This window comes from Pocillopora verrucosa, chromosome 4, assembly GCF_036669915.1.
Source record: "Pocillopora verrucosa isolate sample1 chromosome 4, ASM3666991v2, whole genome shotgun sequence".
Lineage (NCBI taxonomy): Eukaryota > Metazoa > Cnidaria > Anthozoa > Scleractinia > Pocilloporidae > Pocillopora > Pocillopora verrucosa.
In genome coordinates, this window is record NC_089315.1 from 5,747,834 (window position 1) to 5,770,888 (window position 23,055).

General features: G+C 36.8%; 1 long non-coding RNA gene and 1 pseudogene across 1 annotated transcript; one reads left to right on the forward strand and one right to left on the reverse strand.

Moving 5' to 3' along the window:
- Positions 1-13,253: 13,253 nt before the first annotated feature.
- On the reverse strand, positions 13,254-13,868 carry LOC136280189 (uncharacterized). Its single transcript, XR_010717163.1, has 3 exons — positions 13,846-13,868; positions 13,597-13,681; positions 13,254-13,376 (listed from the first exon to the last, which is right to left on the reverse strand). It is a non-coding gene; the product is annotated as an uncharacterized lncRNA (long non-coding RNA).
- Positions 13,869-16,093: 2,225 nt separating this feature from the next.
- Positions 16,094-17,118, forward strand: LOC131794320 (adenosine receptor A2a-like; annotated as a pseudogene).
- The last annotated feature ends 5,937 nt before the right edge of the window (positions 17,119-23,055 follow it).

Below are 23,055 nucleotides of genomic sequence, written 5' to 3' on the forward strand. Positions count from 1 at the left end.
TTATAGCGCATGGATTGCTAAGATCAAATCACAAGAGGAATTATGTTACGAAGCAGAGCTACCGAATCGAAACAAAATTGACCATTGGCAGCCGACTAACGTGCTACATTGCCGGGAAGCGTCGCAATTCGACACATGATTCGTGCGATATCGTTCGTTCGATCTTATCCGTTAGTGTGAAATTTAACATGAAATTCTCTGCGGCAGGTGATGGTATAAATTTCACTTTATGGTTAGATGTTGACAGTTCTGATGCCTATCAGCCATCAGTCTTGGCACTATTTGACAAAGACGGCCCACATCTATCGAAACCGTCAACATTTGAGTATGCCAAAAAAACTACTGGCTGCAGGGAAAGAAGTTATATAAAATAGTTTGAGCTTATTCCAGCCTGATTACATTCTTCAAGACTTAAGCTATATATGTAAAGCTCTGTAGCTCAAACTGATAGGGATTTGTTGCCGTTCCATAATTCTTTAAATTAAGGACCAATATCATGCCTTTCTTCAATGGTGAAACAAAATGACTGCAGCAGCTGTGCAAGCGAAAAGATCCCTGATGTTTACTTGGGGATGCATCAGGCTCATAGTAAATTGTGAATAAAAATTTACCGCGAATTACAGGGGCAATAACTCGTGTTTAATCAAACATCAACTCAAAGGCCTCGAGATAAACCCCTTCATTCTAAAGATCTCATCAGTAATTCTCCTTGGGTCAACTGATAATCTACTAATTAATATTTTTCCTTATTCTCATCAGTTGTTTTTTTGATATTGTATTGAAATCGTGAAAAAATAAATGGAGCGAATCCTACACATTCTCCATAGAGAGCACAGGCCTTATTGAATTCAAATAGTTTATAGATTTTCACACAATATAACATCAATGATAGCGGCTGAGGCATCTACATCTCAATTTTGTCATTTAGGAATGTAATTATGATTTAACTTCAAGTTAGCTGTGTAGTCTTCACTACAGTGAACCTATTTCTTTTGTTCCATTCCACATCTCAGCTCGCGGGCTCGTAAGCAAATTTCTCTCCGGTAGTGTTGCTCACGTTTTGCCTACAAAGATTCAACAAACATAATCTTAAAATTTCTCTTTAAAATTATTCGAAAAAAAAAGAAATAAAAAAACAAGACCGTTCTGACGAATATTTTGAGTAAAATGCATGGAAAGAACCGAATGACTTCTTCCTCCAATTCAACTATTTGGATATTGAGTTAACCAGACAAACCGATGAGACCATAGATTAAAAACCTGTATTTACCTCCTCCAAGCGCCTGCGGATGTTCATCTTCATCATTTCTAAATTTCTAACTCCTTCTTCATCTCTAAACTTTTCCGTAGGCTCTTCCTAAAACAATTTAAAACGGCTTTTAGTGAGAAAAATGAGTTGAACAATTAGGATCCTTCAACAATGACATGAATGAAATGATAAAGAAAAAACATTATTGAAAGATTCCAGCTCATTTTCACATGACTAAATACATAGATAAGGTATTTCTACGCTCAATAACAAGTGTTCCTTACTGGAAATTCTCCTTTTGAAAGGAAAAAACATTGCCACTCCTAATCGAACCACTTAGAATATTCAACTCAAATTAAACATTAACACCATCTAAAACATTTTAGGTGGATTGAAAACGAGAGAGATTTCTACTTATTCATGTACTTTTTTTCCATCGCAATTATTGCTCTCACGGCAGATAGGACCAGGTATGACGCCCTCAACTAACATCGAAGAAAGGAACAGAGCAAAAACACAAAGTGCTGTAGTCTTCATCTCGCTGACACAAGCTTCAGTGAATGAAAAGTTCTGGTGTATATATTAATCGCCGGCGATCCAAGATGTTTGCAGCTGTATAGAAACGTTTTACCAGCTCAGCTCGGAGATAATTGACTACTCTCTCAGTCGGCATTCTTCACAAAAATGCGTCAGTCAAAATGTGCCGTAGTTTATTTGATAACGGGATTTTAATCAAGTTGTCCAGTTTGCTTTATTGGCTGATGTCAGTTCAATCAATACTTCGCTGCGTAAACTGAGTAACCTAAGACAGATATTTTGCAAAGGCAAAGAAAGTTAATGAGGTGAAACCAACTATGAGTAACATGACGGACGAGTAAGGTCTTTGGCTAAACTTGACGGCAGTTGAGGTCCTCTCGGCTGGCTGGATCACGCTATTCTCTTGCTTTCCTGCATCTTACTATTAGATTTCAGAAGACTATGAAGGAGGCCATACTAACAACGCTGCTGACGGATTTTTCTGAGTTCAAATAAATCGCACTATTGAATGTACAAACTCGTGTGCCTTTAATGTAAGATTTTGTTGCGTCCCGAAAGATATATGTCACCGTGAGGGGTTTTCGCGTCTGACATATATACTTCCGTATATTTCAAGTTGTCATAGGCTATTGTCAAATAACATTGTTGCTGACTTTCTATAAGGATATTTTCAAGATGTCGCGATCAGAAATGATTTTTCGTCTCTTTCTTGATCAAAGTGAATTTCATAGCCGGGAAGGGTTGCGGAACATTTTGAGTTCGTTTACGCGCTTATAGTGACATAATTACTGAAGATTAGCGGCAAGGCTGTAGAATACCTCTATCGAAACACAGCTGTCGGGCCTTTTTAATTTTCCTTTATTTTCAAATTTAAGGCTACTTTTGTTTAAAAGGGTGTAGGAATAAAAATCCGCAGCTGTTATTTAGTCTAGAAACGTCTTTATATATTACTGCGACATTAACTTTTAAGAACAATTCTGAGAGTTTATTATTTTCATATAGCTTTTGAGCTCTTTTAAAATGTATAGATAGATAAAGGTTATTTTCTAGGCGCTAGTGCGAAAGGGCGAGTTTCTTATGCTGTCAACCTTAAAATCCACCTACGATGATTGCCTAACTTTTTTTCCTCCACGAAAATTTTTCTACATATTTTCCACCGTTTCTTCAGCTATACGATTTTCATTTAACCAGGTACAGTTTGCATTAGTATCTTTTAGTGAAGTTCTTCCTCCCACGCAAATGGAAACTAGCCTTCAAAACGCAGTCATTTCAAACTGTTTTGTATCGCGGCCGAATGTAATTGGTTGGAGCTTGAGTTACCGCTCAATATTTAACTAGGACTTCTCAAAGAAACTTATTCAAAACACATTCTTCGACGAACAAAAGATTTTAAGATTGTGAATATTATTATTATGGTGATTAACTCCTTTTGAGCTACCTCTACAGAAATAGAAAAAAAACTTGACTGATACCTTAGGAAGTGTTAAAATCTAACATGCTCACGAGGAATATAGCCTGGTGTCATATCTGCAAGGAAATAAAAGAACGTTACTCGAGAATCAGGTGTTAACCTGAATACGCTAATGTGGCGAAAGTAGATAAAGCTGGTGACACGACATATACATGTCTAGCGTGTCTTATGCCTTCCTTGATTTTTTGAAAAATTGCAGAGCTACAAGCTTTTCATTATAAAAACCATCGCAAAACTTGAATACCCTAATTTTGAATACCCTAAGAAGTGTTAAAATCTAGCATGCGCACGACAGTACTCAAAAAAGTGAAGAACTGGATAACGAGAATTTTACAAAGCGGAATTCTTTTTGTCAACGAACTTGTTACTAATTCAAACAGAATCCCTTAGAATTTCAGATACTTATGTAAATAAACTATCTGGAAGAAGCCTGTCAAACATACACATTCTGATTAATGAAAATTGAATGGTTTGTTCCTCGACATAGAGTCTCTTCTATGGAAGTGTCAACTATCAGTTACAGATAGCGCCGATCAAAAAGGTTAAAGCTGACACCACAATTGATACTGACTCTATATTGCGAGGTATTCTCTATCATTTCAGCCAGAACCTTATAACCTCGAAGAATTAAAACATTCTCCATTTGATGCTTGATTTTGCATTTCGCTTTATCATTCTTTGCTGCAAAGTCGAGCACCATTTTCCATTCAAATTTCCTGCAGTTCAGTTTTCTGCCGCTATACAGCACGACAGTTGACGTTTCATCCTGAAAGCATTTGATCGGAACCTGACTGGTTCGCCAAACTGCATGACGATGCAAGTGTTATCAGTAAGGGAAAAAACTGATATTTCTCAATGTCTTGAAAAACCTGCCCAGTTAAATTTGATTAAACACTACAGGAAACAAGCTTATTCTGTGGGCGCGTCAACAGGCCGGCCTGGCCGTTTAAAATTTTGCGGCGCAAACTCAAATATAGTGAACGCACGTGTACGATGTGGTTACAAACTATATTGAATTCAAACATTTTATTTTCACGATAAACAATTCCGTAGCAGCTTAAACGTCTACAAAACACTAGACTCAATTCTTTTGTTCATTTCACATTCCAGCTCACGGGCCTTTAAGCAATTGTTTCTCTGGTACTGTCGCTCACGTTACGCCTTAGGATTCAAGTTACAGAAATTAAAAATTCCGCAAAATTCTCTATCATATAACAAGGAAGTGCTGAGATGAATCTGTTCTGATTGGTTCTTAATCGGAAACGGTCATTAACTGTGAATTTTTATTCTCGAAAACCTGCAAATTCAAAATTTGCAATAAAACTGTAAAGAAAAAAGTCCGGCAACAAGTCACCAAACGACTGATTACAATGAAGGACGACGAAAAAGAATAAGATCATTTACCAAGCAAATTTTATTATGATCTGGAAACCTCTGAAAAAAGCAATGGCGAAAGCCAGAAGGCTATTTACGATTTTATAAAAAAAACTGAGCCGATAAAAGCGAAGAAGATATAAGGCCTAGTGATTAAGAACACGTCTCTGTAAGAATCAAACATCTTGGGAAATGAAAATTTTCAACCCCCCTTCAAATTTTGCATGCAGTTAGGCACTCAGGGAGGATGCATAAAAATGCCCTTTTTAAAGGTCGCAGCACTCTTGTTGCCATGGTAACAACGGCTGCTTGTTCGAGGCCTGGGGCCTCATTTTCATACAAAAACGTCGCAAAAAAAGAGTGAAATGTTTATTTATCTATCTCAAGCTACATACAACATTACAAATTGGCACTTCTACCATACATAGTGACATCATTCGTCTTCACTTTGATTTATTCAATTTTCCCTGAGAGTGAATGTGAACATACCAATAGATTATTCATCTCGGTACAGTTTCGGTCATTTTTGTTGTCGGGTAAAACAGGGAAAACGTTTATCTGAATTTCTCCAAAAGTACACCGATTCTGGAACTGAAACTACCCACCTAGCTGGTTATAACATTCTAGTTTTTAAATATGTAAAAATCTCTGCGGGCCTGCCTCTACTTTTTATAGGGGCAATTCGCGAAAAAAGCTCAAAATCAGATATTGCATAATTTGGCGATGTTTACATCTAATGTTCTCAACAACAAATGTTTCAGACAAATGAAACATGCACGGCTTTGGAAGAGTGTTATCTTATGAGCAATATCCCGAAGAGAAATCTCGCCTCTGGTTGTCATCTTTTAAAAAAAAAATTGATCAAACTTCTTGGAGGACTACTCGACATAACTACAAACATATACTACAAATCGTGTGCATATCATCCAGATTTCGAGTGCTGCACCTTCTTTCATGGGAATTTGAGCAATCCGAAGTCTTCTGAAGATACACTGATATACTTGTATGTCATTTGAAACAAGTTGAAGTCGGCTGATCTACACGAAACTATCCTCACACCGGTCATTTGTCATAAACATGTACGTTGTCACGATGGCGTGACGCTGTGTTTTTCTATGAAGTTTCCATCGATCGCCCCAAAGAAGACGAGAAATGAAAATTTTTGGATATATCAGCAGATTTCCGCGCATTCTAAATAAAAACAACCATAAAAAAGAAGAAAACCTCAATTGAACGCTCGTAAACACTGAGAATCTAAGAGCAGAAATCGCAGCTTGTCAGCGGCAGTACTACATGTAAAACCCAGTCGTCACAATAGCAATTTGTAGTACTCGCGCGAAAATCATCACAAAGTGGGGATTTTGAACTACTCAGTATCCCTGCAGTACAGAAAACGGAACAGGGATTTCATCACAATCAATTTCCAAAATTTAGCTTTTTTCAGGGAGTCTTTCACGTGCTCGAACGTTATATTGGCTTTGAGCCTTGAGATTTATTTCCCTTGACAATAAAATGCTACAGAAAGTGCTTACAAAATAACAAACTATTTTTGATGTCGCTTAGACCGAGAAATACAGATTTGAAATAATTAATGCTGTTACTGATGAACCAATCTTCCAAACAATCTTCTCAGCTACTAGCTTGACAGTCTCCACAAACTAACAGTTTGAAACAGAACAGTTCTGTACACAATAGGTCTACTAGACATGGCAATTTAAATTTAGTGTGTCCCAAATACCTAAGAAATAACGATGGTGGCAAGGCATTCAGTGTTGACGCAGTTAAGTTATGGAACAGCCTTCCCCATAATATCAAAAATAAGCCTAGTATAAAACTATTCAAAACAGCTGTGAAAAAGTATTTTATAAGCTCATATAGAAACCTGGACAACTTTGAAACAATATTAAGCAATAGCACATTATCTAATTTTAATTTTTTATAAATTAATTTTATCTTTCTGAATATTTTTAATATATCCTGCTATTTCTATCATAGAATTTTGTAATTATTTGTATATTTATCTATTTATTAGTATTATTTTGTAATGCTGTATAATCTAGTTAGAGGGCCACAGGTTTGTCAGCTTTTCAGCTGTTACGTGTCCCCCTCTATAAATAAAGTCCTTATTATTATTATTATTATTATTATTATAACGGTTATTAGACCGAACGATCTCCTTTTTCTTCCTGGTGAGCCGGCCACCTCAGTGGAAAATTAAAGAGACCTTTGACTTCCTCTCGTGTAAATCACTGGGAGATTGCGTTATATTCATCTTTCTTTAAGCTTGTAAAAGATATCCGGAAGAAAAGTATGGAAAATAATGGTGATGAAATCGTTGTTCTTTTTCCTGAAGGACATGAAGCAATCCAGATTACATATTAACCATGGAGAGTTTCGTTCAAGTGACAAGTTGTGATTTGCGTGTGGGTAATAAGTTGTTTGAAAGGTGAAATTATGACATTATGATTTCATTAAATCTTTTATTTCGAACTTTGTTATGATTTTTTCTTTATCAAAACATGGAAGGAAACATTAATTGACTCGATAGCACTGCGGCGGTGACAAGTCTCTCCTCGACATATCTTATGCAAACTTTTTTAACAGTTTTCTGACAGTTTTCAGACGATTTGAAATATCTTAGTTCCTGTCACAAGGAAATGATAACTGCCCGTATCTGCTCTTTGTAAGGAGATGCCTATGTCGTTCAAATTAATTTGGTTGCAACTGGGTTTTACATGTAGTACTGCCGCTGACAAGTTACGATTTATACTCTTAGATTCTGAGTGTTTACGAGCGTTCAATCAAGGTTTTCCTCTTTTTTTTTTTGGTTGTTTTTACTTCAGAAAGCGCAAATCTGCTGACATATATGAAAAATATCCATTTCCTGTCTTCTTTGGAGCGACCGATGGAAACTTCATGGAGAAATACAGCGTCACGCCATCGTGATAACGTACATGTTTTTGACAATTGATCGGTGTGAGGATACTTCAGTGTAGATCAGCCGACTTCAACATGTTTCAAATGACATACAAGTATATCAGTGTATCTTCAGAGAGAAGTATCTTCGGGTTGCTCAAATTTCATGAAAGAAGGTGCAGCACTCGGAATCTGGGTGATATGCACACGATTTGAGGTACATGTTTTAAGTTACGTCGAGTAGTCCTCCATGAAGTTTGATCAATTTTTTTTTTTAAATATGACAACCAGAGGCGAGATTTCTCTTCGGGATATTGCTCATAAGATAACATTCTTCCAAAGCCGTGCATGTTTCATTTGTCTGAAACATTTGTTGTTGAGAACATCAGATGTAAATATCGCCAAATTGTGCAATATCTGATTTTGAGCTTTTTTCGCGAATTGCCCCTATAAAAAGTAGAGGCAGGCCCACAGAGATTTTTACATATTTAAAAACTAGAATATTATAACCAGCTAGGTGGGTAGTTTCAGTTCCAGAATCGGTGTACTTTTGGAGAAATTCAGATAAACGTTTTCCCTGTTTTACCCGACAACAAAAATGACCGAAACTGTACCGAGATGAATAATCTATTGGTATGTTCACATTCACTCTCAGGGAAAATTGAATGAATCAAAGTGAAGACGAATGATGTCACTATGTATGGTAGAAGTGTCAATTTGTAATGTTGTATGTAGCTTGAGATAGATAAATAAACATTTCACTCTTTTTTTGCGACGTTTTTGTATGAAAATGAGGCCCTAGGCCTCGAACAAGCAGCCGTTGTTACCATGGCAACAAGAGTGCTGCAACCTTTAAAAAGGGCATTTTTGTGCATCCTCCCTGAGTGCCTAACTGCATGCAGAATTTGAAGGGGGGAGGGAGGTTGAAAATTTTCATTTCTCAAGATGTTTGATTCTTACAGAGACTTGTTCTTGAGAACGAGGAACGCTTTAGTGGTCGAACAGTCTCTAATTGCGTGCAACGGTATTGAGGTCATTGGGGATTGTATATACGAGATAAAACAAATTAAACAACAAAAACAACAACAAACATTTAATGCTACTCTTCCTTACACCCAATCTCTTCCGAGAGTCTACGGATGTTCATCTTCATCATTTCTAAATTTTAAGCCTCCCTTTATACGTCATAACTTTCAGTTTCTGCAAAAGGTTTAAAAGGATCGATATTAGAGAAGCAACCTCGACTTTTTCTACGCCTATATATATATATATATATATATATGTATATACTTATCCTGACTCGCCTCAATTCCCCTTTTTCCCTCCAGATCTTTATATCGATATATGTGGCCATCTACTAACACCAAAGAAAGAAGCAATGCGGTAACCAGTGCGATGCAGTTTTCATCTTTCTGAAAAAAGCTTCAGTGCATGGTAAATTGTCATATATACAAGGGGGTAAGTTTCTGCGTCGGTGGGAGAGTATAACATGGTAATTTAATATTATCAACTCAGTTGATAAGGTAAATTTGCCACCGAAAAGAGTTTAAAAGCTGACGTTTCGAGCGTTAGCCCTTCGTCAGAGCTGTTATACTCTCCCACTGACGCAGCAACACAGTTTCTTTAGAAATGTACCCTCTTCAGTCATTTGTATACACGATAATTTACCGGAATTAGCCCTTCATTCCCCCCATCGTATACTGATGGACAAACCAAGACGAATGCAGCTGTTGAGTAGAGCTCTTCCCGCACAACTCTAAGAAAATTGCTCAGTCATCAGTGAAAGTTCTTCCCTTTATGAACATTTTGATACTTTGAGCACTAAAAATCTTTCATCAATGCTGTAGTTGTCTAATTGTAAAAGAAGTAGCACTTTACGGATCGTATATGTAATTATTTGCATTCATTGAGTGGATGACTTGTATAAAAACAGCAACAACATCTTGAGTTCTTATCTTTTATCCTTTGTTTCTTTCGAACTTAATTTATTTTCATTCTTCTTCTTCTGGTTCTTTTTCCGGTTTGCAAACCTTGAATGGTATTTTCAGATAACAAATAATATTAGATCAGCACTATGTCTAATATTTTTTTTAATTATTTTTTTTTTATTCTCATTCAGTTCCCTCTTGTATGACATACATAAACTGTTTGCAGCTCACATTAGCATCTTTTCATGAAGTTCTTTCTCTCCCGTTCACGCAATTAAAAGCATCTAGACAATTCGTATTCACCAAAATCTACGGACATTACACGTAGCAAGAGTGTTAAGCTTTATCTTTCGGCTACATACCATGGCCGATTTTGCTTTAGTAGACACTGGAAAATCGCTCAAGACTCCTCAAAGCAGCTCAGTTAGGGGAATATTGTTACAATCACCGAAAATATATAACAGAAAAAAAGACATCATGTTGATAACACCTGAGAAAAATTGATGATAACGAAATATTTACTGATACGAGGAAGACGTGTTTCGCAACTAACGCCATTTCAGTATTCAGTATTTTTCAATTTGAAATATTTCAGACCTTGATTTCTGTGTAGACAGACAATTTATTTGGGGTAAAAAAGAGATTTCAGAAAACGCAAAAGCTTTCATGATGTCCACCTATTTGAATACGTAGCTCTTGTAAGCTAGCAAGACAGATACGAACTGATAGGAAACTTGTAACCTAGTTGATGCATATTTCAATTTTTCTTCTTCTTTTTTTTTTTTTGCGATCGCAGCGTTTTGTGGACTGATGTAACATCGACTTGTCGATCAAACTTGAGTAATCCACTCAGTATCCGAGGCTCTTCATTCACGCTGCAAGGACTTGTTCCTCTAACATTATTTATTCCCATCCTCAAAAGCAATTCACATATCAGTCCCTCTACTAACAATTTACACGCTGATTCCGATGCTGAAGTATAAAATTTAAAGACCTCCTAAATTCCAACCATCGCCTTATCGTAACAGTTTCGTATTCAGTTCCCTTTTATCCCGCACTCAGACCCAGTCCATGTCGCGTGTTCGTCTCTAGTTCCCCACACAAACCTCGCTCTTCCCTCATTACTTTAACTTTATCTCAAAAAGAACTGCCTTAGTGCATTGACTAAGTGATCTTTCAGTAGTAATTAAAAGTGTTTCTTTCTTTAGGATGGTTGGATCATTAGGTGCTTCGGTGAAACAAACGCAGCAGTATCTTTGTGTCGTTATCCTTTGTGTTTCTAAGTGGCCAGACCACCAAAGTTTGATGGCTCTAACAACACACAAGCCTGACAGGCTCAATTGAAGATTTCATATGAAGTCGAGCTCATTTGAGGAATTAATTCCCCAGTTATACAGAAATACTCCTCAAGCATTTCATGCACTTATTAACATAGTTGGAGGAAAACTGTTAGATATTTGCATTCAATCGTTTGTATAACAACACAGGAGCTCCCTGAGTGGACCGTTTAAACGTTCTGAAGGCCTTACCTTTCAAAATGAGACTTTCATTTATGTAAAACCTTTCATGTGATAAATTTCCATTTCATTAAGTTTCTGAGTGTCATTGTAAGGTAACGCTTTTTATTGAGCAGCGAGCCTTTCAAGTGAGCGATTTTTCGCTCAATTACATATAAAGGCGTATCGAAGCAAATCTAAAAGTGAAGTGTACCACAAAGCGAAAGGAATTGTCAAGCCAGCTAATCATTACTCAGCCCGTTAATCACAAAACTACATACAAATTATCATCATTTCTTTCCTCTGGGTCATCCGTAAAACGTTTAATAAGATCTACATCTGGCCATGTAAACCTGTTTATTTTCTCCCCACAACGTGCAGTTTGAATCGTGTTTTTTACAGTTTCTCATCATGTTATTGTTCGTCCCTTATCTTTTTAAGAGAATGTCCTCACTGAGCTGTTTCAGCACCATACTCCTATAACAGTTTTAGTTTTTCTCCGTTCTTCATTCACGGTGCAGATTTCGGCAGATTGCCTAAAACACAGATATAAAAAGACCAAACAGAAACTAAACAGACAGTCAAATAAACAGGATTGTTCGGACAATCATTCAGTCGTGGAAGTTGTTAAGATAAGAAGTAGAGCAGTACTAACTGTGTGAAATGCCCAATATAAGCTTTTAGGAGCAAAGCATGAAAAAACGAACAGAATTTTAAACGAGTTTCAGACTGAAAAAATCTTTCAAAATCCACTGTTTATGAATCAGTGATTACGTTAATACGATCCTACCCAGATTATCACTTTTCAGTAATAAAAATGTGTAGCTGACTAGTCATACGAGTTTGCTCTCGCATCATAATGAGTAGTACTGTATATACTCATCATACTGAATTTAAACTATGAAAAAAATAATCCGAGGTTATGTCATTTCATATAGAAGAACATGATTCAGCATTAATTATTCCATAGTTAAGTTTCGGTCAAAGCATAAGATCTTGACTTTAGGCTTTTTTGGTATTTTTCGGTGTATTCGTACTGTGTGTAATCAATCCTCTCTTCATCAACACGCGGTAGAATTTTCTCTTAACTTCTTCTTCTTTTTATTCTGCTGGCCCAAGCTCTTCAAAATCGTCAGTATAATCGTTCTCTGTAAACGAGCATGATGGCCTTGTTTCTTATTTCTGTGATAGAAATGCAAACTAATTTCTAATCGATGAAAACAAACAATCGTCCAATAAATTCATCCAATAATTGCACAGAAGTTTAGAATTCCTCGGTAAGTTGCAACTCGGTGATTGAGTTTGATCAGCTCTCTTCAAGATTGATCGTGCGGCTATTTCGTCCTCAAGGCAGCGGCTCTTTTGCATTTCAGTTTCCAGTTTCTATTCTTAACTCTTTACCTCAATTTTACTTCATTTCTCTGCAATAACCAGCTGGTCAATATCGATATCTGCCTTTGTGATCAGAATATAAGACAACAGGGTTTTTGGAAATTACCATTTAAAATAACTACAGTTATATCTAAATCTGCGTTTTTGTTCCTTCACCGTAAAATACATTAGTTCCAAAAGCTTCTCAGCCCTTTTACTCCTTCAAAGAAAAAGACAAAAGAAGGACAATTTGACCACTTATTTTGGGCGATGAAAAAAGATACGTTTTTGTAATTATGTGTAAAACTTAAAGGGAAAGTTTTACGCTATGAATAAAGGAAGTTTTGTTAAAATCAAGTTTATCAGGATTGTTTTGACGATCATAAGTTTATCAAAAATATCGCACTCTATGATATAGTTTAATCCAAATTGAGTAAATGCTTTATTCTGTTTTTTTTCTTTCTTTTTCTTTGCATGCTTTCCAGTTATTAGAACATTTTATAGGAAAATTCTGAAAAGCAAGACCTCTAGATGCTGTTGTCTTTGAGGAAAATACCAAAACTCAGGATGTTCGTACTGCAAACATATAACGCCACGCTGAGGGTAGTTAAATAAGAGATTTAAAATTATACCATTGCATCCTCGTTCGCTGTTTATCACGCAACCATCGAATAAAGCCAAATAAAAAAATATGATTACAACTTCAAGAACTGCTAATGTTTACGCTGTGTGTTAAAGAGACTTCACACCGCCCCGTGGCCGCCACTTAAAATGTTACGGCTCAACATCAAATAGAGCGAATCGTACATATTCACGATATGGACCACAGCCTTTATTGAATTCAAACAATTTATAGATTTTCACAGAATACAATATCGATGTTAGCGGCTAAAACATCTACATCTAAATGTCGTCATTTAAGAATAAAATTATACTTTAACTTCAAGTTAGCTGTGTAATCTTCACTACATTTCACATCCCATCTCGCGGGCCAGTAAGCAAATTTCTCTCCGGTACTGCTGCTTGCGTTTTGCCTATAATGATTCAATAAACATGATCTTAAAATTTGCCATCGAATTTTTTCAAAAAAAAAACACAAAAAAACAAGATCGTTTATGCTTTGACGAATAGTTGGAGCAAAATACATGAAAAGAACCGAATAACTTCTTTCTCCAATTCAAATATTTGGATAGTGACTTCAATAACATTAACTAGACAAACCGAACGGACGATAGATCAAAAACCTGTACTTACCTCCTTCAAGTGTCTACGGATGTTCATCTTCGTCATTTCTAAATCTTCAGCCTCTTCTTCATCTCTAAACCTTTTGTGTCCGTTTCTAAAGAGATTTTAAAACGGCTTTCAGTGCGGAAAATTAGTTGAACCACTTGGATCATTCAACAATGACATGAATGAAACGATAAACAAAAAAAAAACATTATTGAAAGATTCCAGCTCATTTTGACATAACTAAATACATAGGTAAGATATTTCTACGCTCACTGATAAGTGTTCCTTATTGGACGTCCTCTTTTTAAGAAGGCACCAAAGGGTTTTTCGACCGCACAAGATCTGGGTGCGAACAGGTTGCGAGCTTTAAAAGTGTCAACATGTAAAACAAACATGGTGGCTCGATACGATCGCAAGATTGTTATCTGAAAAGGTGTGTTAGGACAGTTTAACACAATACAGTTTTTATGTTTTATTTATAGGCCTTCTACGCCTGAAAAAGAGGTCAACCGAAAAGAAAACACCGAGGGAAAGATTGCCAAGTTTTCGCATGCTCAGATATAGATCTTGGCGAAGTTCCATTCCATAACGTAGTGTTTTGTGACAAAGAAAATAGGAATCTTTCGAGCACGATTTATTACGTTTCCTCCGGTGGAATTTCCTGAGATTTGCTGGACCGTTAAACATTTTTGTGCCCTTCCTGGTGCCTGTTGATAAAAAATATTCATCAGGCCAGATTTGAGAAGAAGAAAACACAAAATTGCAAATAGTGAGGAAACTGCCTTTGTAACCCCTTTGTGTCGGCTTTTAAAAGTTCGGCAAGACAAACGTTACAAATAATTGTGAAAATTTTGAGAGATTTCACCGAAGCAAATAGAAAAAAATCAAAGGCAAAGCCAAATTAACACTGGCGAGCGCCACCCTTCGTGGAGCCTTAGATTGATAACGAATATCATTTTGATTATATTTACTACAGCAAACAATAGTCCGAAACTTGCTCATCGCCTTTTTAATGGCTTTTAGAGACCTAGAGAAGCGAAAACATTAAAATTTTCTAGAAAAACAATACGCTGGCGCGCGCGCCAACACCGAACAAAAACTCTATGGAGCCTCCTTCAAAGGAAGAAATGTTGCCATTCCTAATCGAACTACTTAGACAATTCAACTAAAATCAATGAGGCGAACTGTTTAAAATCATTTTATCGAAAAAAAAAACCGTGAAACATTTTAGATGGATTGAAATGTAAGAGATCTCTACTTATTTATGTACGTTTTTTTCCCGTGTAATCCGCACTTCGACAAGGAGGAATACCCATGCTGCCCCCAACTAACATCGAAGAAAGGAACAGTGCAAAAAACACGCTGCAGTCTTCATCTTGCTGACACAAGCTTCAGGTATATATAATAGCCGCCAGCGATCCAAGATGTGTGCAGCTGCATAGAGAGGCTTTACCAGCTCAGCTCGGAGAAAATTAACCACTTTCTCACTTGGCACTCTTTACAAAAATGCATCAGTCAAAATGTGCCTTAGTTTTTTTGATAACGGGATTTTGATCAAGTTGTCCGACTCTGAAAAGCCAGACCTCTTGATGTTGTTTTCTTAGAGGAAAACATCAAAACTCACGATGTTCGTACTGCAAACATACGCCACGCTGAGATCAATAAAGCCAAAGAAAAAAATATGATTACAACTTCTAGAACTGTTAATGTTTACGTTGTGCTAATAATACAGCCTCAATCACTGATTATCATTTAGGCGATGTGTATGGTATGGGTTATTGAAAGTTTATGAATTGTAAATTGAATATGCAACCCGTCCAAAATGCATTCATCTAATTTTTCACCCTAGCAAAATACTACAAAACTTAATTAAGCGAAAGGCGTCATGTCGTTGGGTGTACTGTCGTAGACGCCGTTTTTTTTCATCTTCCTGCGTATGCATGTGTATGTTAATTTTAGGTGCTGATAGATTCTTTCTACTGAGAGAAAATGTCAGTTTTTTTTCTTGCAGGGCCGACGGATATAGATAAATTATAATGATGTTTGAATAGCCGATGTGCTTCACTATCCAAAAAAGCAGCTGGCGGGACAAAAATCTCATTATTTATTCAAATGACTTCTTTTTCACCTGTGTTGAGGTGGAAGCTGTGTTCAAGTTATCTTCTGTTGGTGATCTCCCTCACTTTATGCAGCGACATGGTAATTTGTATTTGAGTCAAAATCAGACAAGCGGACGAATCAGATACACATGCCGGAAATTTTTGAAATAATTTGATCTTTCATAGTTGTCGACAAATGTACCGTTCCAGAGATCTCTCATTTGGCTAGTTCGAAACGGAATTTTCCATCGAGGGCCCGAGAAGTTCCAGTTTGTTCCGAAACCGAAAAAACAGAGGCGTGACTGTGTAAAGGACAACAGAAAGCACCTTTACAAACCGGTGTCAAGTCTAAGTTTAACAAATGCAACATTTGCTCATACGTTGATTTCATCGGGCGTGCGGGAACAAATCAGAGAGTTTAGATGGCTTTAGCATCAGCGTCAAGTATGTGTTCAAACATTGGTCCCCCAAAAGCTCTCTCATACTTCACAGCCTCCTTTTCAGTTTTTCTGATAATTTTAACTATTCCTGAAATCTTTCTCGTCTGTTTGGCCATCATAAAAGATCCCTTCAGGAACTTGAAAACGCCTTTTAACTATTTCCTGTTAAGTCTAGCGGCCACTGATCTGGTTGTGGGAACGATTATGGATCCAGTGTCAGTTGCTTTTCACACCAGCGAAGCGCTTCAACTTGACATCGTAGATATCAAAATCATGCACATTTTATACTTTATTTTGCGCACGGCGTCTATTTTAACACTCATGGCACCTACCGTGGACAGATATGTGGCAGTATCATCGCCAGTGAAGTAAAAAACAATGGTTACCTCCAAGCGCGCTATTTTAACATCCCTGTCAATTTTGTTGGCAGTACTAGGGTTTTCTTTTGCATACTTCCAACTCGGATTTATATTCTACTCCTCCATTTTTGCAAACACTGCTGTTCTCAGCACGTTTGGTCTTCTCATCTTTGTTCATGTAGGAATACTTAAACGACTGTGACAAAGATCGAGATATTGGCGAAAAAGGAGAGCAATGGAGAGCACGAAGTCTGATGTACAGGAGAACCAAAAAAGTATTATCAATGCAAAGAAGGACAGTAAGGCAGCTAAAGCATTGGTGTGCTTCCTGCATTTTTTGCTTCGTTCACACCAGTCTGTGTTATGATTTACTTGTTAAATTTTTGCTCAGACTGTAGTTGTGAGCTTATTCGTTGGTTGCGGGATTTGCAATTCTTAATTGTGTTGTGCAACTCTGGTATCAACCCTTATTTATACGCATGGAGGCTTCCTCAGTTCAAAAGAGCTTTTTACAAGCTTCTTCATCTCAAGGCACGCACTAAGATAAGTGACATTACCAAAACGCTAATTCATGTCACTGGTAAACGAGAAACTAGCCAAATACCTGAAACTCTTAGCGGTGAAGACGAAAGGATCTCATTCGTGTAATAAAACTTTACAAAAATAAACACATAATAATTTGCATTCTTAAAACACCTGAATATAGTGCGTATTTAAAACTTACTCTTATTTCTATCTACAAACATTACGCTATCGATATTACTGATCCCAGCAGTATGCAGGACGTGTGTCATATGAACTTCGCAGTAGACTTCGCTCAGTGTGGAGTCTCTGTGGCTCAGTGGTTAGAGCATCGGAGCGCGGAATCCGAAGGTCTCAGGTTCGATTCCTCGGAACTTTTTCTTTGTCCTTGCTCGTGACAAGACGAAAAAACATTCTCAGGAGCCAATGGGCTGATTGTGACTGATCCATGTGGTTCCAATTCATCTGCAAATTCGGAGATGACTGCATTTGACGGGAGAATTGTTCATAACCGTATAAATGGGTGTACTATATGCCATGGAATCTTTAGAACAGGTTTTGTCCGTACGCCTTTGCCAGAATTTTCCACCCATCAGGAGAACAAATTACCTTTGAGGTGGCGCCAGTCTCATTACGTAATACACGAGGTGCGTTTTTTCAAACTTAAAATACAATCAATTTAACTCCTCAGCTTATTGTCAGTCGGCGGGTAAGTTGGTAAGTTTAACAACCTAGAGCTCTACCAGGGTCTAGAATATGGGTTGACTCTCCTTTTAGATCATTATCAAAATTTCAGTATCAAATCATTCCACGTTATCCTCTTAAATGACTTCGATTACATTGTGGTGTCCCTTTAAGTTCTGTTCGTTTTCAGGACGGCAGGAAAAAGGCAATAAAAAAGGCTTTCTTTTGTGCAAACTGAGGAGTGTATGCTGGGATGGCGTACGCTCATCATCTGTTGGCCCCGTTTTCCTCGAAATCTAAAGACGCTACCAATAATCCACAATTTAATTTATTATACGCTAGAAAGAAAGAAAATATGAGGCATTTAACTCTCCTTATACCTAGAAATAATAATTGATAACACTGTATTATTATTATTATTATTATTATCATTAATATTGAGCATGAAAAATAGGAGCCAAAAAACGAGGGTTGCTACGCCATCGTGTATTTGAAGCTGACAACGAAGACTGAAGGTTTTTTTCAGAGAAAATCATGGTGTCGACCCTCATTTTAAAGCTCACTGGTGAAATATCGATTCGCCAATAAGGATATAGGTTTTCGCTCTCTTTGACAGAGTCGTCGTTCTTTAAAGCAGAGCCTTCGCTGGTAATAGCAGGATCTTCGCTTGTTATAACCGAACCTTCTGCTTTCATGGCAGATCCTTCCTCTTTCTCGCTTATTCTCAACATATTTAATGGATTACGTCCGATAAGTTCAACAGAAAGTCCAAAAATGAGACAAAAAAGACCAGATACTACAAACGGCGTCACGTCCATATTGAGGATGGGTAAAATTATGTTTTGTACCTTTGCAGGAGATTTTTTAAATTTGTTTTGACCACAAGCTTTAAAATTTATGCAGAAACGGGTTTTTCTAAAACATGGAAGCCGTTATGACGCACATTTCAAATCGTACACGAACCGGGGAAGGGTGCATTCGTTTCAATTATATGAAAAAGGCTGTGAGGAAGGGGGGAGGGGTTTCCTACCCTGAATTTCAAATACTTCAACTCCGCAGATATCTTCGGTATATATGTACTTTCCTTATGGTATGGGGTACTTTTCATCTACCTTTAATAAATCGATACAAAACTCAAACGTCTTGCAATAGCAAGAAGAGGGGAAAGTATCTTCAAAACATTTCATTTTTTTTTGTAACGTTTGTAATTTTCGAGTAAATGCGTCGGTTGCAGCTTTCCTTATTGTTTTCCCTACGGCAGCCCTTGAAGCCCCTTTCTCTATATACCTTTAGCCTGACAGTGGCAAACATTTTTAGAGGTGCAACCCAGAATACAGTTTATCGTAAGTACTTCCCCGTTCTCTTGACGAAAGGCATAGAAAGCAATATTTGGTTACCTCATAGAGATGCGTTATTAGAATGCCTTCTCCGTTGAGAGATATTCCTTTACTTTAAACGGTAATTTTGAAGAATGATAATGATTTCGAATAAGAGATTCATTTCCTACAGTACCCCGGTTAAAATTAGTACCCTCTTTTGAATCATTAAAGCAGGCAACGCTTAAGTCGTGACCGTTGTGTGTTTTACCGTTCACACCGTGGTTTCCCTTTTTTAAAATAAAAAGACCACTTTGAGAATTTTGCAAAATTGTGTAATTCCATTGACATGTCACTTCACCATAGACACTGTTTGCATTATTGTCACTATCATCTTCGTTATAATCAATATTTACATTATCATTTGCTAGTTAAAAAAAGATGAAAGACGATGAGAGAAATGGCCAGCATATTATTTCGATTGTTTTGTCTTGTTGAGTGGGCTCAGTTAAGCTTTGTCAGGATTAAAACTAATTTGCGGCGGAAAAAAAGAATCAAAAATTAAGGAAATATGTTATCGTATAACCGTCTCATTCTTCTTTAGTATCTCTACGAGCGCTTAATTTTGTTATTTATTTATTAATTTATCCATTCGTGTTTTTTTGAGAATGTCTTTTCTCTCGCGCAACGCAATCTTATAGAAAACCATTACGCTAACATATTTAAAGCTGGGTGGCGGTCAACGTGAGCCAGTCCGGATACACTCGTCAGCTTTGTCTATGTTTTTTAAAAAAACCTGAATTTTTAACGAGTAGGCTTTAGCAGACCGCTGCATGTTTTCCCTTTTTATTCCGCTGGCTGGGAGGTTATGGTGCATAGGTAGCTAAGATCAAATCACAAGAGGAATTATGTTACTAAGAGAGCTACCTTAATGTCGGATTAAAATAAAAGACACCAAAATAAAATACATCATTGGCAGCCAACGAACGTGCTACATTGGCGGGACGCGTTGCATTTCTATTCGTTCGATCTTATCCGTTAGTATGAAATTTAACGTGAATTTCTCCGCGGCAGGTGATGATATAAATTTCACATTATGGTTAGATGTTGAAAGTTCTGATGCCTATCAGCCATCAGTCTTGGCACGTTTTGACAAAGACGGCCGATATCTATCGAAACCGCCAACATTTGACTGTATGCCAAGAAGATTACCGGCTGCAGGGAAAGAGGTTATGTAAAATAGGTTGAGCTTACTCCAGCCAGATAAAATTCTTCAAGACTTAAGCTATATATGCCTAGCTCTGTAGCTCAAACTGATTGGGATTTGTTGCTGTTCCATGATTCTTAAAATTAAGGACCAATATCATGCCTTTCTTCAATGGTGAAGCAAAAATGACTGCAGCAGCAGTGCAAGGGGAAAGATCCACCTATGTTTATAGTAAATTGCTTATAGTAAATTGTGAATAAAAATCAGTTTATTGCGAATTACAGGGGCAATAACTCGATGTTTAGCTAAACATCAATATAAATGCCTCGATATAAACTCCTTCATTCTAAAGATCTTATTAGTAATTCTCCCTTCTGTTTATCATACAGTTTTTTATGATGGTAATTTGGAGAAATTGGTATTGGGTCAACTGATAATCTACTCAATTATGTTTTTCCTTATTCTCATTAGTTGTTTGTTTGATATTGTATTGAAATCGTAAAGAGAAAGTGTGTCGTGGTCAGTCATGGGAGTTAAAGGGTTAAAGAGTCCTCACACTACCCTGGCGGGCCACTTAAAATGTTAGGGCTCAACAACAAATAGAGCGAATCGTACATATTCACCATATGGACCACAGCCTTTATTAAATTCAAACAATTTATAAATTTTCACAGAATATAATATTGATGATAGCGGCTCAAACCTCCGCATCTGAATTTCGTCATTTAGGAATGAAATTATGCTTTAACTTCAGGTAGCTGTGTTGTCTTGACTGCAGTGAACCTATTTCTTTTGTTCCATTCCACATCTCAGCTCGCGGGCTTGTAAGCAAATTTCTCTCCGGTACTGTTGCTCACGTTTTGCCTAAAAAGATTCAACAAACATAATCTTAAAATTTCTCATCAAATTTATTCGAAAAAAAAGAAATAAAAAAACAAGACCGTTAAGCTCTGACGAATATTTTGAGTAAAATGCATGAAAAGAACCGAATGACTTCTTCCTCCAATTCAACTATTTGGATACTGACTAAACCAGACATATCGAAGAGACGATAGATTAAAAACCTGTACTTACCTCCTCCAAGCGTCTACGGATGTTCATCTTCATCATTTCCAAATTTCCAGCCTCTTCTTTATCTCTAAACTTTTTCGGAGTCCTTCCCTAAAAGAGTTTAAAACGGCTTTCAGTGAGAAAAATTACTGAGTAGAACAACTACGATCATTCAACAATGACATGAATGAAATGATAAAGAAAAAACATTATTGAAAGATTCCAGCTCATTTTGACATGACTGAATACATACATAAGGTATGTCTACGCTCACTAATAAAAATTTTTTACTGGAAAATCCCCTTTTGAAAGAAAAGACATTGCCATTCCTAATCGAAACTCCTAGAAAATTCAACTCAAATTAAACATTAACACTATCTAAAACATTTTAGACGGATTGAAAACGTAAGAGATTTCTACTTATTCATGTACTTTTGCTCTCTTGCAACTACCAGACGGAAGGCATTTATAATTAACTATGCCGCCCTCAACTAACATCGAAGAAAGGAACAGTGCAAAAACACAAAGTGCTGTAGTCTTCATCTTGCTGCCACAAGCTTCAGTGCATGAAAAATTCATATATATATATATATAGTTACCGTCGACGATCCGAAAGATTATAACACCGTGAAGGGTTTTCGCGTCTGACTTATATACTTCCGTATATTTCAAGTTGTCATAGACTATTGTCAAAGAACATTGTTGCTGAGGGTATTTTCGAGATGTCGCGATCAGAAATGATTTTTCGTCTCTTTCTTGATCAAAGTCAATTTCATAGCCGGGAAGGGTTGCCGAACATTTTGGGTTCGTTTACGCGCTTGTAGTGATATAATTACCTGAAGATTAGCGGAAAGGCTGTAGGATACCTCCTTCGAAACACAGCTGTCGGGCATATTTCATTTTCCTTTATTTTCAAATTTAAGGCTACTTTTGTTTAAAAGGGTGTAGAAATAAAAATCCGCCGCTGTTATTAAGTCTGGCAACTTCTTATTACTGCGACATTAATTTTTAGGAACAATTCTAAGAGTTTATTTTTTCATATAGCTTTTGAGCTCTCTGGAAATGTAAAGATAGATAAAGGTTATTTTCCAGGCGCCCGTGCGACATTGCGAGTTTCTTATGCTGTCAACCTTACAATCCACTTATGATTTTTCCTCCACGAAAATTTATCTACATATCAATTCTAAATGCTATCAGTTATCGAATAGTGTGACTAGATCGTAAAAGTCATGATTTGCATTAATGGATGAATAATTAATTTGGCATTAAACATCTTTTATTTCTTTCTTCTCTCTTCTAATTTTGATTTTATCATTTTGTTTCTCAGCAAAATCGACCGCTTTGCACAATAACGATTTCCGATAGTAGGTAAATATTTTTCCACCCGTTTCTTCAGCTGTACGATTTTCATTTAACCAGGTGCAGTTTGCATTAGCATCTTTTGGTGAAGTTCTTCCTCCCACGCAAATGGAATCTAGTCTTCAAAACGCAGTCATTTCAAATTTAGCTGGGACTTCTCAAGGAAGCTTATTCAAGGTAATTTTTAACATTCTTTGACGAACAAAAAATTTTTTAAGATTGTGAATATTATTATTATGGTGATTAACTCCTTTTGAGCTACCTCTACAGAAAGAGAAAAAAACTTGACTGATACCCTAGGAAGTGTTAAAATCTAGCATGCGCACAAGGAATATAGCCTTGTGTCATATTTGCAAGGAAATAAAATAACGTTACTCGAGAATCTGGTGTTAACCTGAATACGCCATTTTGGCGAAAATAGATAAACCTGATGATACGAAATTTACA